Here is a 21,820-nt window from a genome sequence, read left to right on the forward strand (position 1 = left end):
ATTGTTTACTTTTATGTAATTCTAGGTACTAGAACTAAGCTCTTTACATAAATTATCTCAAGTAATCCTTACAATGAGGGCAATGAAAGAGGTAAGGTATGTTGCTCAATGCGAGTTGTCTGTCAGTGGAAAACCTGTAATACCCTGGCACATCAGACTTTCAGAAAATGAATAGCCTGGAGTTGAAACCCAGTTTTGTCAGTTACAAGCTGAGTAACTTTAGGAAGTAAAAACAAATGGTCATTGAGTGGATTAAAAGAGAAAACCAATACAGGTTTATAAATACATATAAGCATACATGTAGACATGGCCTTTTAGAGCAATGTAGATAGTGAATATTCTGTAAGAGTTTGTGGTGAATAAGGTGTTTACTTTTTGTAGTACTGGGGTTTGAGCTCAGGGCCTGTGATTGCTAGGCAGGTACCCTATCCCTTCTGCTCTAGTTATTTTTCAAACTGGATCAAGATCCTGCTATTTATACTTGTATAACTAGGATGACAGGTGATTCCATCAAGCTCAGCTTATTATTGATTGAGATGGTGTCTTGTGAACTTTTTACTCATGCTGGCCTTCAATCTCAGTTCTCACCATCTTCACCCCCTGAGTAGCTGGTATTAAGGTGTGAGCTACAAGGCCTGGTGATGGTGATGTTCTTTGAGTCATTTTTGTCCACTTTTTCTGTCCTGGTGCTATATTTGAAAGTCTACGGAGGGAATGGCTGGATGTGGACTAGCTACTTGGTTGAACACATTGCCAGTTTTTCTTCATCTTGAAGTTGTTGTTTGCTTCATTGACCTAGACTATCTCTTGACTTTAATAGAATCAGAAATTAAATAGCCGGAAGAAGCTGACCAAAGCAGACTTACAATTATTTGCCAGTAATCATAATAGCTAACATTTATTTTTGCTGTGTGATGGGTACTAGGCTAAATATTTTCTTACCAGTGAATCTCAAAAGGCAAGCATTATCTCATTTTATAGTACATAAATTTTATGGCCACTTCTTTAATCTCTGCAGTTAAGAGGTTTTGCTTTGAAATGGGGAGAATGGGTAAAATCCCAGATCACTAGCCAGCTGAACTTCACCTCAAGTCTTTCTGAGTGGCTTGTGGTTTAAAGCTCTCAGTAATAGCTGTGTTGTCCATTATTATTTCAACTTCTATGAAGCAGAATCCCATGTTTGACTTGAATATCAACATGGAAATTTAGCATATTAGTAATTAAATAGAAATCCTGTTATGAGGTATACAAACTACACATTGCTTACTTAAAATTTCTTGCTTTTGGCTAAGTTCTTGTTTCAAAACTAAAATACTTATACTTTAACTGTTTTTATTTCTAGTCTTTCTTTTACTTTATTTTGGAATAGACAATACTGGAGATTGAATTCAGGGCTTGGAGCTTGCTCTGCAAACACTCTACCATTTGAAACGTTTTCCTTGTTCTTACTTGGTCTTGAACCATGATCTTCCTATGTCTACCTCTGGAGCTGGTGGGATTATAAGTATGACCACCCTGCCTGGTTATTTTTGTTCTATCTTTTATGGAAGTGGAAAAATGCCATCTATTGCTCATTGCATAGTGGAGTAGTACTTAAAATATTAAATTGTTCACTTTTCTTTATTCTCTTTCTTCTTTAAACATTGAATGTGAATTTCATACCTCAAGGTGAGCATTTCAGTTTTTGATCCTTTTCCATTTTTTTCTCTTCAGTTTTCCAGAGTGTGGCATTGTTCACTTTGACATTGGTTAACATTCTCTATGAAATGAGAATGGCGAGGTCTACAGTGTGAAGAAGGGTAATCCCCATGAGCTGATGCCTCTTCTCTGATGTGGTCTTCATGAGACTCAGCAACAGTGGACCATCATCATAACTGTTCACCCTCCTTCAGCTCCACAGCTCTCTACTATGGAGCTAGAAATGGGCAAAGTAGGCTCTTGTTCTACACAAACACTTAGCTGATTTGGAGAGGAGCCAGTGTGCCACTCCTAATAGAGGATCATAGAGGTTATGGCATGTAAGAACTCCGTGTGTGTGTGTGTGTGTGTGTGTGTGTGTGTGTGTGTGTGTGTGATCGTGATCGTGATATCCTGGGCTTAAACTCAGGCCTGGACACTTTCCCTGAGAGGTTTTTGCTCAAGGCTAATGTTCTATCAGTTGAGCCAAAGCTCTACTTTATTTATTTATTTGTTTGTTTGTTTGTTTGTTTAGTCTATAGGAGATAAGCATCTCACAGACTTTTCTGCCAGGGCTGGCTTCGAATTGTGATCCTTAGATATTAGCCTACTTAATAGCTAGGATTACAAGTGTGAGCCACTGGTGTCTGGTAATGGGCAATGTAAGAACTTTTTGAGGAAGAATTTGATTTACTTATATACACAGTTTAAACTCTTCCCTTTAAGAGTAGTTTGTCATCCTTGGCCTTATCTTTTTTTTCTTTATTCCTGGGAAGAACATCCTTTTCTGTTTTTCCTCTTCTGCTTTTAATTCAACCATATGTACATCACTGGGCTGTTAAGGTTTATCACCCTGTCTTGGTAAAATATTTTGTTCTTTATTATAAGAATTATGGCTGAAGTTAATGGTGTTAGTTTATGGATATATTTATGGGATCCATATATGAAAGATTCTGATAAACTACATTTTATTCTTATCCTTTATTTAGTATTATTCCGGGGTCACCATGAACATTCTTTGTCTTCCTTGTATCCCCCATTATGCTGTTAGTTTTAGAACTAAATATATTTATTTCTGTTTATAGTAACATGCTCATCAAATCTTTGGCTCTGCACTTTCCAGTTCTATGACACTGGGACCCTGTGGTCTCTCTGCTTGTGTGCTTATCTTTAGTTAGCTGATAGACATAGCACCTACTTCATAGAGTTTTGAGAAGACTGAGAGAATGGATGCTAGTTCTCCTCCATGCTTAGCATATTTGAAATACTCAGTACAGTTATTTATTTTATTAATTATATACATAAGAGTGCCAAGGTAGGATATAGACTCAGTTTCAGATGGTGATTACAAAAACTTCTGAGGGATTGGCAAGCCCCCGTGAGTAAATAAAAAGAATAATAAGTGAGGGAGAGAATTTGTTTCAGAAGAAAGGATGTGGGCATGAAATTACAACAGATTGTCATGAGTAGTTTTTAATGTGTGCAGCATGGGGAAATGAAATAGAAAAGTGGGCAGAGAACAGATATGCTGGGGGTGTTATTTATCAGTCCAGAGGCTCCTGCTGCATTTCTAGGACATGGTGACCCACAGAAAACTTTGTCTTTATAGTGCTGCCACCTGATGACTTGTGGAAACAGCACCACAGGGTACACAGGAAACCGGCAAGACCTTGAGAAGACTATTTGCAGAATCCCTAGCCAATGAGAAATGTCAGGCAGAGCAGGATAGATGAATAGGCCAGCACTGTGTTTCCATCAGATGCTTACTTCCAAGTTCCAGGGACCTGAAGTAAAACCAAAGGAAAACAAAACTCTTGTGCATTGTTAGCTTTTGAGAATTGAACTAGATGGGCTGCAATGTGGATTTCTAGTAGAAAAGTCTTCTCAAAAAGTAAAGGATGTCTGCTAAGAAAGCACTGTGTGTGTGTGTGTGTGTGTGTGTGTGTGTGTGTTTCCATGTTCTGTTTACGTTTCCATGTGTACATACTTGCAGTGGCACAAATCTGGCCTTTGCAGGGGAAAACCTGTTCTCCATTTTTCAAATTCCCCATTTCTCACAGAATCTGATGAAAACATCATTTATTTATTTTTTTTGCCAGTTTTCTTTTGATTAACTTTGTGTGTGTGGGTTATGAGTTTTCTTTTAAATTATTTTCTTTGTGGTGGTGGTTAGAAGTAAAAACGGAAAGCCATGATGAAAACGAGTCTTCTCCTTACTCCCAAGAACATGCACAGAAATAAGAAAAGGAAGCATAACAGTGACCTTTTATTGCTTTGAATTGAGTGTGGTGCTTTGTGCCGCTGTGTGAAGCCATGCACATGGAAGTGCATGCCCCAATGTTAGCCGCCACCTGCCCGAAGTGACTATCAGCTTTCTGGAAGAAAAATGGGCATTGCTTATCATCATGTCTGGAATTGTCCTATTCCTAGAGAACATTTCGATGACGCAGTGCTGCAGAACCCACTTGTTAGAAAGTGGATTTTCTTTGAAGTACTTAGCAGTGGTTATTAAAATGTGCTGAAAGAGATCAATCCTTCACCTTTCTCAGTATAGCCTTAATGTTGGAAGCATGAAGACAAAAAGAAAGGTAACTGGAGCTGGTCTTGCCTTCCTGTTTTAAACAGTTGAAAGAAAAGCTGTCCATCTGTGAAGCCACTGGCTGTGGGCAACAGGCAGCCAGGATTGTGATGACCTTTGAGAAAAGAGTTACACGAAAGGGACTCCAGCCTAGCCTGTCTTTTTGTTTGGGCTCATCTCTGCCTAGGTATGGGAAGGTTAGTTCTGGCAGAGCATGTGCCCTCCTGGCATTGAGAAAGCAGATCTTGATGTTCAGGGCTGTTGATGAGGCTGGAATTTTTGCAGAATGATAGTGGAGAGAGGAAGCTAGTCAAGCACTGAGACCTGCACATGGTAATAGCAGATCAGCTGCTAGAATACAACAGAATGAATGGTAAGGCCAGAGGTCATGATTTCCTGGGAGGGATGGGAAAGACCACACATCCTAGGAGTAAGGACCCTATTTAAATATAAGGCTGCTTGCGAGACTAGAACTAAGGGTATAATCAGAATGGACTCATTTTAATAGTGTAGAACCAAGTCTACAGGATCAAGATCTCCCAGTAATTTAGCTGTCACCAAGACCAAACGGAGACCCTCTAATTGTCTCCCGTATAGCACAAAAGAAACATGTAAGAAAGCAGGAAAATGTGACCCATATTTACGATGAGAAGCATGTATTAAAGATAGTAAATGTAAAATGGTCACTGAATCCCCTCACTGAAGGGAGCCAGGGCTTTTTGTGACTTCATCTAGGGCAGAGACAGAGAGGGTTCTTAGATGAGCCTAGAACATTTTTTTGAATTTAGAAAGTAAGGAAATTAAAAAATATATTTAAAAAATACAGTGGTTTATGTTACAAAGTCATGGAGGCCAGCCTGAAAGTGCTCCTGCTGGCTAAATCTGAAACACTCTGAGTACCAAAATAATTAAATATAGGGATAAACTATAAACCATTGAGAAAGTAGGGTTTCTGTATTGGCAATAGATATAAATGATATGAATGCCAAGTAATGAATAGTATTGGGGAGTAAATTTTGGAGTCAACATGTTATAGCCATCATAGTATAAAGTTTAAATTAGGCAAACATTACCTATGGATGCTAACTCCAGTGGCAGTTTTTCCTCTCTTTCCTCCTCTCTTACTCTCATTTCATGTAGAATCTTACTATGTGGCCCAAGTTGGCCTGGAATTTTCTGTGTAGCACAAGCTGGCTTTGAACTTGTAACCTTCCAAGTACTAGGATAGGGGGAAGTTTTGATGTGCAAAATTTTTGCATAGTTTTAAAGTGTCCCCCCTACAGATTGCCTATTTATTACAGAGGAAAATAATTTTTATTGGAGAAATTACTTTGGCTAGCATCAAAGCAGACTTCATGTGACCCTTGATCTGATATTCAAAGAACTGTATCATTTCGATAGATGCTAGCTGAGAATGTATAACCTAAACTGAGTCATCAGGAATCACCCAAGGAAACGTCAGACACATCAAAATGGAAATGTTCTATTAATATAAAAAGGGAAGAGGTCATGTTCCTCTGAAGTATCAGTGCCATAAAAGGCAAAGAAACATGATATATCTTAAGTTAAAAGAAGATGAAGAGAAAAGGCAGCTAAATGCATTAACTCTCCGTGGCCTGGAACCTGAGATGGGTCAGAAAGAATTGCTAGGCTAATTGAATATGGCATTTGGTAGAAGTATTAACTGATGTTAAATTTACTAAGATTGATAACTACATTGTGGTTATGTAAGAGTATATTTATTCTTAGGAAATAATTTCTGCAGTGATCTATGAAATGTGTCTCCAATGGCTCAGGAAAAAAAAGTTGAGTGTGTGAGTTAAGTGAATGGTTAAGTAAATGGGTTATATTGTATGTTGATAGAAGGGAAATCTAGGTCAGGGGTACCTGTTCTTCATATGTGTACTACTTTACAAATTTTTGGTCAATTTGAACTTATTTTAAAGGAAATAAATGTAAAAGAGTAGGCTCAGCAATAAAAACTGTGACTTGATAAAACGAGGGTAGCCTGGTGCCTAAAGGCTCATGCCTGTCATGCCTGTAATCTAGCTACTCAGGGCTGAAATCTGAGGATTGCAGTTAGAAGCCAGTCAGGAAGGGAAGTCCATGACACCATTTCTATTTAATCCGCTAAAAGTCAGAAGTTGAGCTCTGGCTAAAGTGGCAAAGTGCCACTTGAGTGAAAGAGCTAAGGAACAGCATCCAGGCCCTGAACTCAAGTACTGACACAATATAACAACCAACCAATCAAATGTTAAGGATTAGGTATGTGTGAAGAAACAGTGATTGGCTACTTACCTTGGTATGGATTTTCAACTAGTTGGGTTGTCTACTGTATATAAACTTTTTGGTAGCATTCTTTCACTAGACAAAGCTATTTCTCTGATGAAAGAAAGCATATCTAGGCAATAAGAAATGTTGCTGTCTAAGGTGAATGAAGCCATCATGTCATTTTCATGTTTTGGGAAAGATTGGGAGGAGAGACTATAGAGCTTGGTTCTAATTTCTCATTTAGTACTGTTAGTTGAGTGGTTTTGGGAATGTTCCCTAACCTTTGGAAACTTAATCTGCTTTGTCAGTTAAAACTAACAACACACATTGGAAACTGTGTATACTGGTATTGGAACTAGGAAAGTGAAAGGGAATACCAAATCGAGAGGCAGGATAAAAAGACAAACGACTACAAAAGCACTACTTGCAGAACTGTTTGGTATAAACCAACTGAACAACTCATGGGGGGAGAGGGGAAGGGGCAGGGGGGAGGGGGGAATAAGGGAGGAGGTAACAAACAGTACAAGAAATGTATCCAATGCCTAACGTATGAAACTGTAAACTCTCTACATCAGTTTGACAATAAAAAACAACACACGGGCTGGGGATATGGCCTAGTGGCAAGAGTGCTTGCCCCGTATACATGAGGCCCTGGGTTCAATTCCCCAGCACCACATATATAGAAAATGGCCAGAAGTGGCGCTGTGACTCAAGTGGCAGAGTGCTAGCCTTGAGCAAAAAGAAGCCAGGGACAGTGCTCAGGCCCTGAGTCCAAGCCCCAGGACTGGCCAAAAAAAAAAAAAAACACCAAAAAACAAAAAAACAAAACAAAACCACAAAGTAACAACACAACTAGTGCTTATCTGTTCTCAAGATCTTAAGGCTTCAATGAGAGGCCTTGTGAAGAAACTGCTTTGTAAACAAGAATAATCTTTTCTACAAACATGAACTTACTAGGAGTAGTTTTGGCTATATTAGAAAAATGGCCTTAGACTAAGCTAGAAAATTTCTCTTCATTTTGGTGGCCTTTTGTCCTCCTTACTAGTCAGGTAGGTGTTTACTTGATTGATTAAAGTAGATTTCCCCAGTGGACTCTGCTCTTACTGGCTGCCTCCTTTCTTATTTCCTTCCTTTATTATTACAGGTAAAGCTTTAGTGACTGAAGGAATCGTGGCCTTTCCGAATTTCAGGAGGAGTGACTTTGGAGCACAGCAGAGGGTTTTACACTGGTAAGTCAAATTCTTAGTTTCACCCATTCTGGAAGAACTCATGAATCTGAAGTTCATTGCAATTGCTCCTGGTTTGTTCTGAGATTGTGTGTTAGGCCCTGATATGGTAGAGGCAAAATCAGCCAAGGAAAGGCCATTAAAGTTTGAGGCAGGCATGGAAAGGACTTGAAGAAGTAAGCCCCCGATTCAAGAGGCAAATAGTATGGATGAGGCAGGAAAGCACACAGGAAATTTGCATTAGTCTGAGTCATGTAAACTCCACAGGAAAGGTTCCAAGAAGTCCCAGGAGAATCATTTGAGGTCCAGACCCACCTCTTCCTTTAATGTGGACTTGCTTTGGTTGAGGCCTTTATTCTGGAAGATTATAGTTACCACGTCTTCTGCTGCCTTTGGAGTTGGGCAATGTAAGCCATTGTACTTTCAAAGTGCATGTGAAAAGAGATAAAGACCTTGACTTTGAGCAGAAAAGCCAGCTGCATGAACTAAATAGTGTTTTGAGTGTCATTGTCAAATTCTATTTGAACAAATCATTATTCCTTTCTTGTGCCATTCCTGGAGCTTGAACTCAGGGCCTGGTACTGTCTCTGAGCTTCTTTTGCTTAAGGCCAGTACTCTACCACTTGAGCCTTAGCTCCGCTTCTGGCTTTTTCTGAGCAGTTTTGTTGGAGATAAGAGTATCACAGACTTTCCTGTGTGGTATGGCTTTGAAGCTGATTCTCAGATCTTTTAGCCTCTTGAGTAGTTAAGATTACAGGCATGCGCCACTGGCACTGGGCTTGCATCTTTAATTTTAATGATTATATCTTTATTTTCTCATTTATAAGTGGTCTGTTCCTGCTTTAAATCTCTAAATACTTTTTGAAGTCTCTGCTTGCTTATTTTATATTCTATTGTTTATAATTTTAAACAGTAATAGTTACTTCATATCTTCTCTGTTATAATACTGGAATGTGAGATCCTTGGTGGCCCAAATCTTTGTATTTCTTTTCTAGTGTGTATGGTAAGTGTGTCTGATTTGCTAATACTCAGCTGATAGTGATCTAGGTGTGGTGTGCCTGTAGACCCAGCTACTTGAGAAGTAGAGGCTGAAGGATCAACCTGGGAACCATAGTAAGAGTCCATCTACAATTAAAAAATATTTTTTTCAGTTGATAATTATACCTTAGGATCGTGAAGTGTTATGTCATGAAATTTATGTTTGATAGAACTAGGACCCAAAGGACCACATGATAGAGCCAGGACAGCTGTTTGTTTCCTTTGGCGTTCCGGTTACAGGTAGAGCTTTTGTAACTTGCTAATAGCTGGAGGTCAAGATGCCATTACAGTTGTCTCCAGGGCAGCTCCAGGTCTCTTCCTTGCCAGCTCCTCGGGGCTCTTTGCTGGCCGGTCGCTACACTGGTCCTGGGTTTGTTTTAACCTGGAGCTAAGCATTGCATTAAAAAGTATTCTTTAAAATAATATTCTAGATTTTATAAAGAGGTCTGAAGATATCCAATCCACCTTGATTCCTAAATTAGAAGTGTTCAACCAACTTTTTAAATGAGTTTTTGCATATGCCTTTTGTTGATTCTTTCAAAGCTTTTTTGCTTTTTTTTTTTTTTTTTTTTTGGTGGTCGTGGGGCTTGAATTCTGTGTCTGAGCACTGTCCCTGAGATCTTGCAAGGCTAGTGCCCTACCACTTGAGCCATAGTGCCACTTCTTGTTTTCTGTTTCTAGTTAATTGGAGATCAGAGTCTCATGGACTTTCCTGTCTGGGCTGCCTTTGAACCTTGATCCTCAGATCTCAGCCTCCTGAGTAGCTAGGATGATAGGTGCAAGCCACCGTATCCCAGCTCTTCAAACCAAATAGGATACTACTTGCCTTTATTTCATCTAAATATGAAAAATTCTAAAATAGCGATTACCTAGGCAAATCTGCTGAACTACATTTGTACTGATGGTTCTTTTCTTGTTAATCTATTGAATATTTACTCCCTTAGAAATTGGAGCTATTAGTCTTTGAATAACTCATTGGAACAGAGTTCTTTTTCAACACCAGTTTACTAGGCCTCCAAATCTATTTTCTGTGAGATGTCATTTTTCTTTTTATTCAGAAACTTAGATGTGAAAGATGCAGTTGAGGTTCTCTGCCTGTGGGTGCCTTTCTTCTTCACATGGAGTGCAGAAAATAGATGTTTGCTATTGTGAACTAGAGGCAGTAAGTCTGTGAGCATCGTGGCCTTGAACTCCATATCTCTTTAAAAGGCCTAGGAAGCAATATTGTGTTGGTCTATAGAATGTTAAATTGCTTTGGGTTTTAGCATAGGAAAAAAGTTTCCTTCAAAATGAATGTCAAGTGAGGTTGGTGGTTTAATAATTTCTTATTCATTTTTATAGCAGCATGATTCCTTGAAGGCAGCGATACCTTTGTAGAGGCTGCACAGCTGTGACAGGTGTGCAGATTTTGTGATGAAAGTAATTCATGAGGCATGTTTCAATCTGCAAAGTCTTTATGTATTGTAGCTTACAAGTGTGATGCTTGTAATACAAGTCTAATCTTAGAAAGGTAGGCACCACATATATTCCTAGGAAGTGCTGAGCTTGTGACTAGGGGTTCTTTGAAGATTCCCTGTGTTGGCCATGTGCTTTCACACATAGAAAATATAAATGCCAGAAGGTTCTGTGGCTTTTCTTCCTTTGGATAGTGAATTCGGATTATACTTACTTTTGTCTGTGTCCTCATATTCCTGGGTGTTTGGTGGCTGTCAGTTTAGGCATTACTGCTGGGTTTTGCTTTCCAAATGGTTTGAGTAGCCAAGCACTCCAGAAGTTCCACATGGGAGTTTGGGAAGTGAATGATGGAACTGTACAAGCTGGCCAGGAAGCCTAGCTATGGAGGGAGACAACCTAGCTGCAACAGGAAGAATGGATATTTAGGGATATTTATCAAATCTGACATAAATATGTACTATGTCAAGGTTGAGACATGTAGTAGATAGGTGTCCTGATCTGTTTTCCGTTGCTACAATCCAGGAGATGAGGTCATTCATAAAGAGTATAGTTTGTTGGGCTTACAGTTCTGAAATCTAGGGATTCTAAGAGCATGGTGGCAACGTGCACCAGGTGAGGGCCTTCTTGCTTTAACTATACTATGGTGGAGGGTATCCCAGTTGAGACAGAGCAGGCCTGCTAGCTTGGATCTCTCTTCCTCTTCTTATAAAGTCACCAAAGCCCTCATGGAAGTGTCCCATCTTAAGACTTCACCTAATCTTAGTTACTTCCCCAAACTTTTACCTCCAAATGCAATGTACAAATGAATTTGATGGTTGTTTCCAACACATGAACTTTTTGGGATACATTCAGGCCATAGCATTAGACAGTCACCAAAATATTACATTTCTGATTTCTTGCTCCTATATTAGCTAGGAAAAATGAGCCTTTTTTTTTTTTTTTTTTTTTTTGCTTAGACTGCATCATTCAGAAATACCTCTGACAAAATACAATGGCATCAGGCAGATGCATAATTGCAGTGGATTGCATTTTTAGCATTTGTAGGCAAATGATATAAAGTATCTTTTGTTTGGTGTTCACAGGCTGTTTTTTGATAACTTGTTTGAGCTTTTGAGCTTAACAATATGCTTGGGTAGGAGGAAAATGGAAAGATACTAGCCCCAGATTTGATTTGGAGTTCATTTTCATGGATTTGAAAGTGGACAGGATGTGAATTTTCCTCTGGGGTGATTTTGTAAACAGTTCTTGCTGCTCCTGGTAATGTCCTGCCATTGAACCATACATATCAGATGAACCATACATATCAGATCCCGTTTCTGATGTGAAACAACACAGGAATGTTTGTGTCAAAGTATCTTATACTATTAAAAATGTATATACAAAGTGTGGTGTCAGTGGCCCATGCCTGCAATCATAGTTACTCAGGAGACTGAGCTCTGAGGATTGTGGTTCAAAGCTTGGCCTGCACAGGAAGTCCATGAGACACTAACCATCAGAAAGCCACAAGTAGAGCTGTGATTCAAGGAGTAGAGCATTAGCCTTGAGCTCAGTGACAGTGCCCAGGGACTTGAGTTCAAGCCCTAGGGCACATACACACACACAACTTAGGCTTAAAATGACTTAATTTTGAGCTTAATATTAAACTTAATGTTGATTTCATTAATTGATGACTATATACTTACTGAATGTGATTTTTAGAGTTATCATTTTTAAATCAATTATTATAATACCTCTTAGGTGAGTGGGGATTTGGGAAGCATTTAACATCCTGTGTATGACACCCATGACTCATAGTCATCGCATCTTCCACATCTGTTCTCAAGTGAGCTGGCTGGGAGTGATGCTTCTCTGGTAGCCTCCCCTGAGGCTTTAGTGGCCTTTCCAAACTGGAGCTGGGCAGGACAGTTTTCCTTACTTTAGTGACTTTCCTGGGAGGCCTAACAACCTTCTGTAGTTATTGGTTTCTTCTGTTTTACCTTGCGTTGGACTATGTAACCAACCAGGAAGCACATCAGCTGGTGGGTGGCCTTATTTCATTTTGGGATGTTTTTCAGATTGTTATCTGTGAGCTCCCTGGGCTAGCAATCCCTTGAGATTTGCTAGGTAGTTCAACAGGGGACAAATTTGGCTGGCCATGGTGCCCTCCCCTCTCCTTTCCAGATATCTGTATAGCACTCTGGGCTGCTGTAGGGTGACAAAGGTCAGATTTAAGAGAAAAGTCTGTTAAGAGAAAGTCCTGCTTGAAAGGTCATATGATTGTCTAGGTATGGTGACATATATCTGCAAACCAAGCTACTTAGGAGCTGGAAGTTGGAGGAGCTTGAGTTCCAGGCCAACCCAGGCAGCGTTATGGAGACCTTAACTTAAAATCAAAACAACCCAAAGGGGTTAGGGTATGGCTCAAGTGGCAGAGCAATTGCCTAGTATGCATAAAGGCCCTGGGTTCAATTCTAGCATCATAAAACAACAACAACAACAACAATGATTGTTTGTGACAGCTAGAAGTGTTGAAAACATAGGCTAGAATACTTGCAAGAGTTTAAAGTTTAGATTACAAAACAGCATTTTTATTTAGAATATTTGCATATATGCATCATTAGAAGTGAAATTTGTCTATGTGTAGAAATTCAAATCTCCTGCAGGGCCAAGAGCAATGTCTGCTTTTTCCAAAAGCTCCTGAGTGGCCTGTGAGCCTCCTTAGAGTTGGCCCTGGAGACCCTCACAGGCCCCAACCCAGGTCATAGCCCTGTGTACAGACAACTTCTGGAAAGGTGTGCAAGTGGAATATGATAATTTAAGAAAGATTGAGTCTCTGTAGAAAGAGACTAACTTTGTTTTCCACCCCCTACTGAACATTTCTTAACTGATTTTCTAGCTATGTCCATATCACCTATCATAAACACTTCTGCTTTTTCATCTCTAGGTCTTCCATCCCAGCTCTTTGCTGATGCCCTTAGGGATGAAGTTTTAGAGACACAGCCTGTCTTTTCCCTCCCTCCTCCCTCTTTCCTCTACCAGCAGACTATTATCTACTTTTGCCCAGCCAGTGCCAAGTGGGTCCCAAGCTGTATTGAATGTGGGTGTGGCTTGTTTCCTATTCTCCATTTCCTTTGGGCCTTCCCTTGCCTTCGCTCAGATATCCAGGCATTCCTTCTGTTATATTTAGCTGCTTTGTGGTATTGATTTTTACTGGACTACCTGAACCATGCCTCCAATCACTTTCTTTCCCATCAGACCTATGTGTCTTATGATCTGCTCCCTCAAAGCTCTACCCCTGACATTGCAATCTGATAGTCAGATCTTGTATATCCATAAAACATTTATTGACTCACTGTGTTTCTGCAAGCTTGACCTACAGATAGATGTAAAGAGATAAGAGATGAATTATATGGTTTGGGCCACTGGAACAGAATGGAGAGAGAGAGAGAGATGAGGGAACAAATAGTATCAGTAAGACAAACATGTATAGGCTAAAAGAGGAAGGGGAACAATTCTTCCTTGAAAGATGGAAGTTGGGCACCAGTGACTCATGCCTGTAATCCTAGCTACACAGCTGACTGAGACCTAGGATATTGTGGTTTAAAGCTAGCCCAGACAGTCTTTGAGACTCTGTCTCTAAAACAATGCTGGACTTGGGGGCATGGATCAAGTTGTAAAGTACCAACTGTGAGCAAGACAGCTGAAGAGCATGAGGCCCAGAGTTCAAGCCCTGTTTCTGGTATGTGCGTGCACACACACACACACACACACACACACACACACACACACACACACAGGCGGGGGGGCGGAGGAAGGAGGGGAGGGGGGGAGTGAGAGAGGGAGAGAGGAAGTAAAGGAAAAGATGAGTCTGAGTTTCTCAGGTAAGTGGAGAAATTCATGGCAGACAGTAGTCAAAAGTCAGCAAAGGCTTCCTATAGCCTTCTTTTCTGAGGCATTTTCCTTGTGAAATGCCAGACCTCTATAACTAATGGATCTCTATTTGTGGAGTTTGGTTCAACTCTTTACCTTTTGAGACAGGTATCTGGGTAATTGGGTAATTGCTAATTCTTTGTATCTCATGGGTCAAGCTTTGACCCAAGGAAAAGCTGAGTGGGCTTTGTTGACATTCTTAAGTCTGGAGGTCTTCCTTAGAGTTACTCTTTGAGAAAATGTTTTGTATTTAATCTTCAGTGGTTCAACCATTTGATTTCCTTGTTCTTGCAGAGGATTTGGACACTAAGTCTGGCAGTGAGGCTCATATACAGGGTTCTTTCTTCTGAGCTTAACCAGACCGCGTGGGCAGGAGGCCTTGTTCTCTAGTTCACTGTCTTGTGTATTCTGCCTGTTACCAGGCTTGACTCATAATAAAAAAAGGAACAAACAGGAACAGTGAAGTAATTTGTCAATTGTGGTTTCCACGTAGCAGCCAGAGGGGAGATAACTATCTTGTGATATTGTCAAGGGGGAAAGGGCAAAAGGAAATGGACATCATTTGCCAAAGTCCTTCTAGGAGAGGATGTTTATAACACCAAAAGGATCTTTTCCATATATATGTACTTTGATGGGCCAGGTTGATGCTGAGTGTGGATGTGGTTATATAAATTTAGACATAGGATAAAATTGTATAGAACTGTATGCCAAAGAGAGAAAAAGTGAGATATGAACAAGTACTTTGGTAAATAGTAGTGAAAAATGTCAATACCTATATTGTGATTTTGTAAGATTGGGGAAGCTGCATGAGGATACTTGAGAACTCTACTATTTTTGCAATTTCTACATGAATCTAAAATTGTTTCAAAATTCAAAAATAAAAAATGATGCATAATCTGATGACCACCATAGATCTATTAAAATAGCCAAACCCACAAAACAGAACAAAAGGTTAATACCAAGTCCTGGCAAAGATACAGAGTACCTGAGACTCTAGTCCATTGCTTATGGGAGTGAAAAATGGCACCAAGTCCTTTGGAAAAGAGTTATGTAGTTGTAGACAAAGTTAAGCATTCACCTACCATTTAAGTGAGAAGATAAGTATCCAAGAGAAATAGGAATCTCCAGTAAACTCTAGGCTAATATTTCTAGCATATTTTTCTGAAAGTATAAGAAAACCTTACATGTCCTTGTATTTGTGCCATTGGAATGTTCCTCATCAGGAACAAAGAATACTACAGATACACATATGCATGATCTGAAGTGTGATTAAGTAATGTTCCATTATAATACTATTCTAAAAAAAGGAGACAGTATAGGGTGAGAAAACATCATGATTGTTAGGAGCAGATGGTGGGTGAGAAGACTGACAAAAGGGTGATGAAGGAAATGTGGTTGTAGCTACATTTGTCAAAACTCCAAGCAGTTTTGACTAAAAGGATAGATTACTGCATGAGAAAATTCTACTTCAATAAACTGGCCTTTTAAAATGGAAACACCACTAGCAATCACAAAAATGATTGATTATATGCTTTGGCTGAAATAACCATTAAGAATTCAGTGTGTCTTCCACTTGTTTAGGGTTGGATAAGGATTTGTTAAGCCACTACTTACACAAGATGTCTCACTCAAATACAGGGCTGCAGTTCCTTCAAGGACATTGGCTTCTAACTAAACTCTACAAGTGGGTACTCCAAGATCTTTGATAAGAGTGCACTGGGGGAATAAATCAGACACTGCTAGCTCTTATCTTAGTGCTGCAGCCAGTTTGGACTAATGTGAACAGTCAAATTTTGTTCTATTTGCCTAATTCCTTTGCCACCAGTAGCGTGGAATCAAATACTGAGATTGTTCTAAAACTAGGACTTACTAAGGTAGGCTTGGGTTTACCTTGACCTAGTACTCCAGTTCAGCAAACACTTGCTAATCATTAATCATATGTCTTGCCAACACCCTGTTAGGTGTTGGGTTAATGCATAAGAATGAGCCACAAGCCCTGCTTTTGAGGCATTTATCCTTTGATCAGGGAGACTCAACCATGCAAAGCCAGCTTAAATTCAGCACAAGGAAGAATACTAAGCAGGAAGACATTATATAGAATATGTTGGGCCTTGACAGGTAAGTAGTTAACTCGATGGATAAATAGGAGAAAACTCATGATATTTTAGACTGAGGTAGCCATGTGTTATGTGAAAGCTGGTGGTAGGGAATTGTGACAAAGAAGGAAGGGTAAAGAATTTCTTCCCTCCTCCAAGTATGTAAGAGTTAAGTAAGGGCTATATATATAAAGAAAAGATTCAGAACATCTGGAAAGATTTAAAATCTCTCTTTCTCCTCTGTATTAATTTGTATTGCTGCTGGAACCCATTACCACAAAAGTTGCAGCATAAAACAAAACAAGTTTATTGCCTCAGGCTTTCACAGATCAGATCAAAGGTCACACTAAGCCAAAGGAAGTATGTCACAGCCTGGAGCCTGTAGTCTCTTCCCTTTTCTTTATAGCTTCCTTCACAGGCTGCCAGTAGTTTTTGGCTTATGGTTCCCCTTTTCCATTTTTATTTTCTTTTGACCATCTTTCTGTAGTCCAATCTAGGAAAAGTCTTAACTCTTTTTTAAGGACTTGGATGATTAGGTTGGATCCTTAATTTATTACATCTGCAAAGCTGCTTTTGCCTTAAGATACTGTTATTTTCTTTGTAGGTTTTGGGGGTAGGATGTGGACATGGGTGGCAAATATTTGCCTACCATTTTCTTTTATCCTTATTTATCTTTTTTCTTCCCATTGATGTTAGACACGTAGCCTAACTCATATATGTATATATATGTTTAATATATATGCACATACATAAATGTATGTCTGTATTTTATCACACTACATAAAGCTTTGTACTTTAAGATTTTCTTCTTCCTTTTTTCCTCCCTCTGTCCCTCTCCCTCACCCCCCTCCTTCCCCTCCTCCAGTTGGTACCATCTATTGTTTTGGGAACAACATTACAGACAGACCCCTTTCCCTAGGTTTTTAAATCCTAGTTTGGTTGAATCTATGACTGGTAAACAACCTATCTATGGTTTGGGGCATGGCTCAAACAGTAGAATGCCTGCTTAGCAAGCCTGAGGCCTCAGTTCAAATCTCTGTATCACTCCTTAAGAAAATATTAATATTGAAGGGGAATGAGTCATCATTGATGGCTCTGTGCCTAATACTATGCTGAAAGAATGATGTTCTTTATCTCACCTGAGATACCAGGAGAGATCTTAACCCCAATGTATTCATGAGAGCAGGTGATAGTATATTTTTAGCCCCTTATTTTGGATTCAGTCCCTGTTAAACTGGTTTATGCTCTTTGGCATCCTGAGACCTATTGATTACAAGGGTGCTGGAGGCCTGTGGAGTTGTATCCCCTGGCCTTCATCCCGAAGTGTTGCCTTAGTGTGTTTGGCTATTTACATGCTCTCTCTCTCTCTCTCTCTCTCTCTCTCTATATATATATATATATATATATATATATATATACATATATATTCTCATTTGATATTTATTTAGAGAAAAAGTCACAGAAGAAGTGTTTGTTATTGTTAGTAGATTATTGTTGTCACACAGCACCTATGGGGTGCCCCTGCACTCTTAGATGTGAGGTAGTCGGGCTCTGGCTTAGTGGCTGCAGTCAGTGGACATCTTTACTGAGCTTCCACTCTGAGAGTGGCCCCTATAGGGACTATTATGGGGCTGAGTAGGTCTGATTCTGCCTCAAGCCAAGATGAGGCTCCTTCTAATCAGAGGAACCACTAGTTTGAAGCTGCAGGTCAGAACAGAAGTTTTCTTGAGTGCTGCTGCTTCAGAGTGAGGGTATGTCAGGGTTTGAAGCCCCCCAGGATGTCATGAAGCCACTTAAGATGACTTCTCCATAAGAGCTTTGCTTCATGCAACTGGTTTTTTAGTCTGGCCTGGCAGAACCGGTGGTGGCTGGTAAGTGGTATTATTATTGCAGACTGTCAGTTGTTAGCTGGCTAATTTAGAGAACGGTTTGGATTGCACAGGAAATTCACTTCAGTAGAAGGCTTACTGCAGAGATCATAAGAATCAGAGTACAGCCAAGGGCACAGAGATGAATTAGGCTCAGGCCTTATTCCACTTGCTCTGCTCTTGTATAGACCTGTGGTCGTGCATGCAAAATTGTATTTTGGCATCCCAGAGTGTTTGATAAAAGAGTGCCACAGCTGTCTGCTTTTTAGCCTGTTTAGTTCAGTCCCTGCTGGCCCTGGCCCAGAGCTGTGGTGTTCCTGGGCTGCTGTTTCTCAGAAGAGCTGCATGGGAGCACTGAGACAAGAGGCTTGTTGTGCGGCTCAGATCAGTGGTGGCTGCAAGCAAAGACGATGATAACATCCTTCTGTTTTGTTTTCACTCTGTTCTAAATGGTACTTTAGGATTTTATAACATGGCAGTGTTCTTAGGAAAGCTTGACTTAAGGTATTTATTCTGAGGGTTTTCAGGACCTTCTATGAGTCAATTCAGTATACCAGAAGGATGGATGACCTGACAGGAATGGAGTTGGTGGGCAGACCTATGCACTAGTAGACTCTGTCATCTTGTACCAGTGACTTCCCTCTCTCTCTCTCTGGGACTCTTGAGTTGGGGCAATTTGGACTTGACTTGCACTTGGGCTATTTGGTGCCAGAACATAGGGTTGTAAAGGCTGTGTTCTACAATGATGTGGAGCTCTGAAGAACTCCTTCCTGCTCCTGAGTTGATGTGGGTCAGTTCACTTCCATGAAGTAATATGTGCAAAGTGCTTACAATATCTTGGACCTGGGAGGGGCCACTGTGGGGGGATAGTGACTATTGTTAACACTGAAACTGTAGCGCTGTCCTTTCCTTCCTGTCCTAGAGTACACACAGATGCATATTTCTCATAATTGTGGATGTGAAGAACAAAGCCTGTGGCTGACCTGTGTGATCTTAGGAAGGGGTAACTTTGCTTTGATGGTTTTTGGTAGAGTACAATTCTGTAAGCTGAACTGAAACTAAACACTATGTCTATACATTTCTGCAGCATGGCTTTTTATTACTTGTGCCTATCCTGGGGCTCAACCTCAAGGGCTTTGAGCTCTTCTTTTAGGTTTTTGGTTAGGGCTGGCACTCTACTATTGAGCCACACTTCTCAATTTCCAGCTTGTTCTCATCAACTGTAGATTAGAGCTTCATAGACTTTCTCGCTCTGGCTGGCTGGCTTTGACTCTCAATCCTCAGATCTCAGCCTCCTGAGTAGCTAGGATTATAGATGTGAGACACCAGTGCCTGGCTATCCTAACTAATGTTATCAGGAAGGAAAGCTGTGTTGTTCACTAAGCAGGAGAAAGAGAGAACTTGAGAGAACTTGGCATGAGAAGGAAGGCTTCATTCCTTCCCTAGTGTTTAGTAGACCTTTCCGTTTTTCAGGTACCAGAGATGAAGAGTCCAGCCAACACGACCCTTGCTTAGTGGGGTAAGGCAGACATTAGGTTATAGAAATAAAGATTTTAATTATAGTTGTGGTTAACAGTGAGAGAAGTACTGTCTATAATATGTAGGATCTGTATGTGCTGGGAGACCAAAAAAAGTCCCCCTGGGGGAAATGGCTTATTGCTTGTGGTTTGTAGGAGGAGAAGAGAGGCCAAGGGAGTGGGAGGGGAGGAGGGAGAGGAAGGTCTCCACCCAATGCCAGTCTGAGCAGCAAGAAGTGTGGGCTATGTGTGCTGATAGAAAGTTTTGGTGGATTGTGGTTTGGGAGGGGGTAAAGTAAGCTGGGCACTCTCTTTGCCTCTTTGGGGGATGTCTTTTCCTAGATAGCTTGTGGTTTGTTCCCCACTTCCCATGGGCCTCTGTTCTAGTGTTTCTTACTAGAGAGACCTTCCTCCCTGCTGGAGTTACATCATCCCTTTTTCTGTTACTCTCAAGTACCTGCTGCTGCCCTACAGACCCTTGGCTTTCTTTTCTTATTTGTTTGTGGTAGATGTTTTCTTAGCACAATGTGAGCTCAGTCCCTTGGGGGGCTGAGGAGACAGTGAAAAGGGTGTTTCTGTTCTCCCTGCCAAATTAGGAAGGGCCTTCATAAGTACTTGTGGGGTTAATTAGGAATTTGCCTTGGTTATGGTTTTTGTTTTCTTTCCTTCTTTCTTTTTCTTTTTTTTCTCACTCCTTTCGTCTTCCTTTCCTCCATCCTTCCCAGTCTCTCTTTCTTTCTCTCTCTCTCTTTCTTCTGTTATTTCTTTGCCACGCCTAGGCCATTACTCAGGGCCTGAATGCTGTTTCTTAGCTTTATTGCTTAAGGCTGGTGTTGTAGTATTTGAGCCACATCTCTGTCTCTAGCTTTTGTTTTTTTTCTTTTTCATTTTTATTGTCAAGGTGATATGCAGAGGGGTTACAGTTACATATGTAAGTAGTGAGTATGCTTGTCAAACTTGTTACCTCCTCCCTCATTTTTCTTCCACCTTCCCTCCTCAACCCAGTTCCCCCCCACCCTGAGTTGTACAGTTAGTTTACAACATATAGTCTTGTAAGTATTGCTGTTGCATTGGTTCGATTGTACCCGTTGTCTCAACATATTCATGTTCCCCCTTCCTTCCCTAATTCAGACAAACATATATACAATACCCAGGGGCACCAAAATCAAATACAGTGACAACAGGGGCTAACCCATGGGGAAGATAAACAAAAGAAAAAAGAAATAATTTCACATAGTATGTTAAAAATGACAACAACAATGATAAACTGCTGGTTTCCATATCTTGGAGTTAGTTCATTTCACTTAGCATCATCTCATGTGATAATATGTACATAGCTATTGAGCTATTGTGATCATCTGCTAGGACTGTTCTAGACATGTACTAATTATTACCAATGAGGGAAACTGTAGAGTCTATGTTTCTTTGGGTCTGGCTCATTTCACTTACTATGATGTTTTCCAAGTCTTTCCATTTCCTTATGAATGGAGCAATGTCATTCTTTCTGATAGAAGCATAGAATTCCATCGCGTGTATATATAGCACAATTTCTTTTTTTTTGCCAGTCCTGGGCCTTGGACTCAGGGCCTGAGCACTGTCCCTGGCTTCTTTTTGCTCAAGGCTAGCAATCTGCCACTTGAGCCACAGCGCCACTTCTGGCCATTTTCTATATATGTGGTGCTGGGGAACCGAACCCAGGGCCTCATGTATATGAGGCAGGCACTCTTGCCACTAGGCCATATCCCCAGCCCATCTTGATCCATTCATCTTCTGAGGGGCATCTGGGCTGGTTCCATATTTTAGCTATGGTCAGTAATGCTGCAGTGAACATGGTCTTGTTGGTGATCCTGTGGGTAAATACCCAAAAGTGGGGTTCCTGGGTCATAGGGGAGCTCTATGTTTAGCCTTTTGAGGATCCTCCTTACTGCTTTCCAGGGTGGTTGAACAAGTTTACACTCCTTCCATCAGTGTAGTATTCACTTTTGGCCATACCCCACATGTATCTGTTGTTATTAGTTTTCTTGATAAAGGACATTCTTCATGGGGTGAGGTAGAATCTCAAATGTTTTTATTTGCATTTCTTTTATTGCCAGGGATGTTGAACACTTCTTCATGTGGCTCTTTCCTTTTCAGAGAAGTTTTTCTTTAAGTCTTTAGCCCACTTACTAATGGGGCAATTGTTTCT

At 40.3% G+C, this 21,820-nt stretch overlaps 1 protein-coding gene across 12 annotated transcripts in view; it reads left to right on the forward strand.

Moving 5' to 3' along the window:
* Positions 1–21,820, forward strand: part of Sgms1 (sphingomyelin synthase 1) — a 250,008-nt gene that overhangs the window by 82,146 nt on the left and 146,042 nt on the right. For 7 of the 12 annotated variants that reach the window (XM_048338764.1, XM_048338763.1, XM_048338760.1 and 4 more), the window contains one exon: positions 7,671–7,755. The exons of 3 other annotated variants lie outside the window; for them this stretch is intronic. The gene's annotated coding sequence lies outside the window, so the exon portion shown is untranslated. Of the gene's footprint in view, positions 1–7,670; positions 7,756–19,591; positions 19,638–21,820 lie in introns of all 12 variants that reach the window. 2 more of the 12 variants (XM_048338767.1, XM_048338773.1) reach the window with 1 other exon arrangement.

Source organism: Perognathus longimembris, chromosome 2 (genome assembly GCF_023159225.1).
Source record: "Perognathus longimembris pacificus isolate PPM17 chromosome 2, ASM2315922v1, whole genome shotgun sequence".
Taxonomy (NCBI): domain Eukaryota; kingdom Metazoa; phylum Chordata; class Mammalia; order Rodentia; family Heteromyidae; genus Perognathus; species Perognathus longimembris.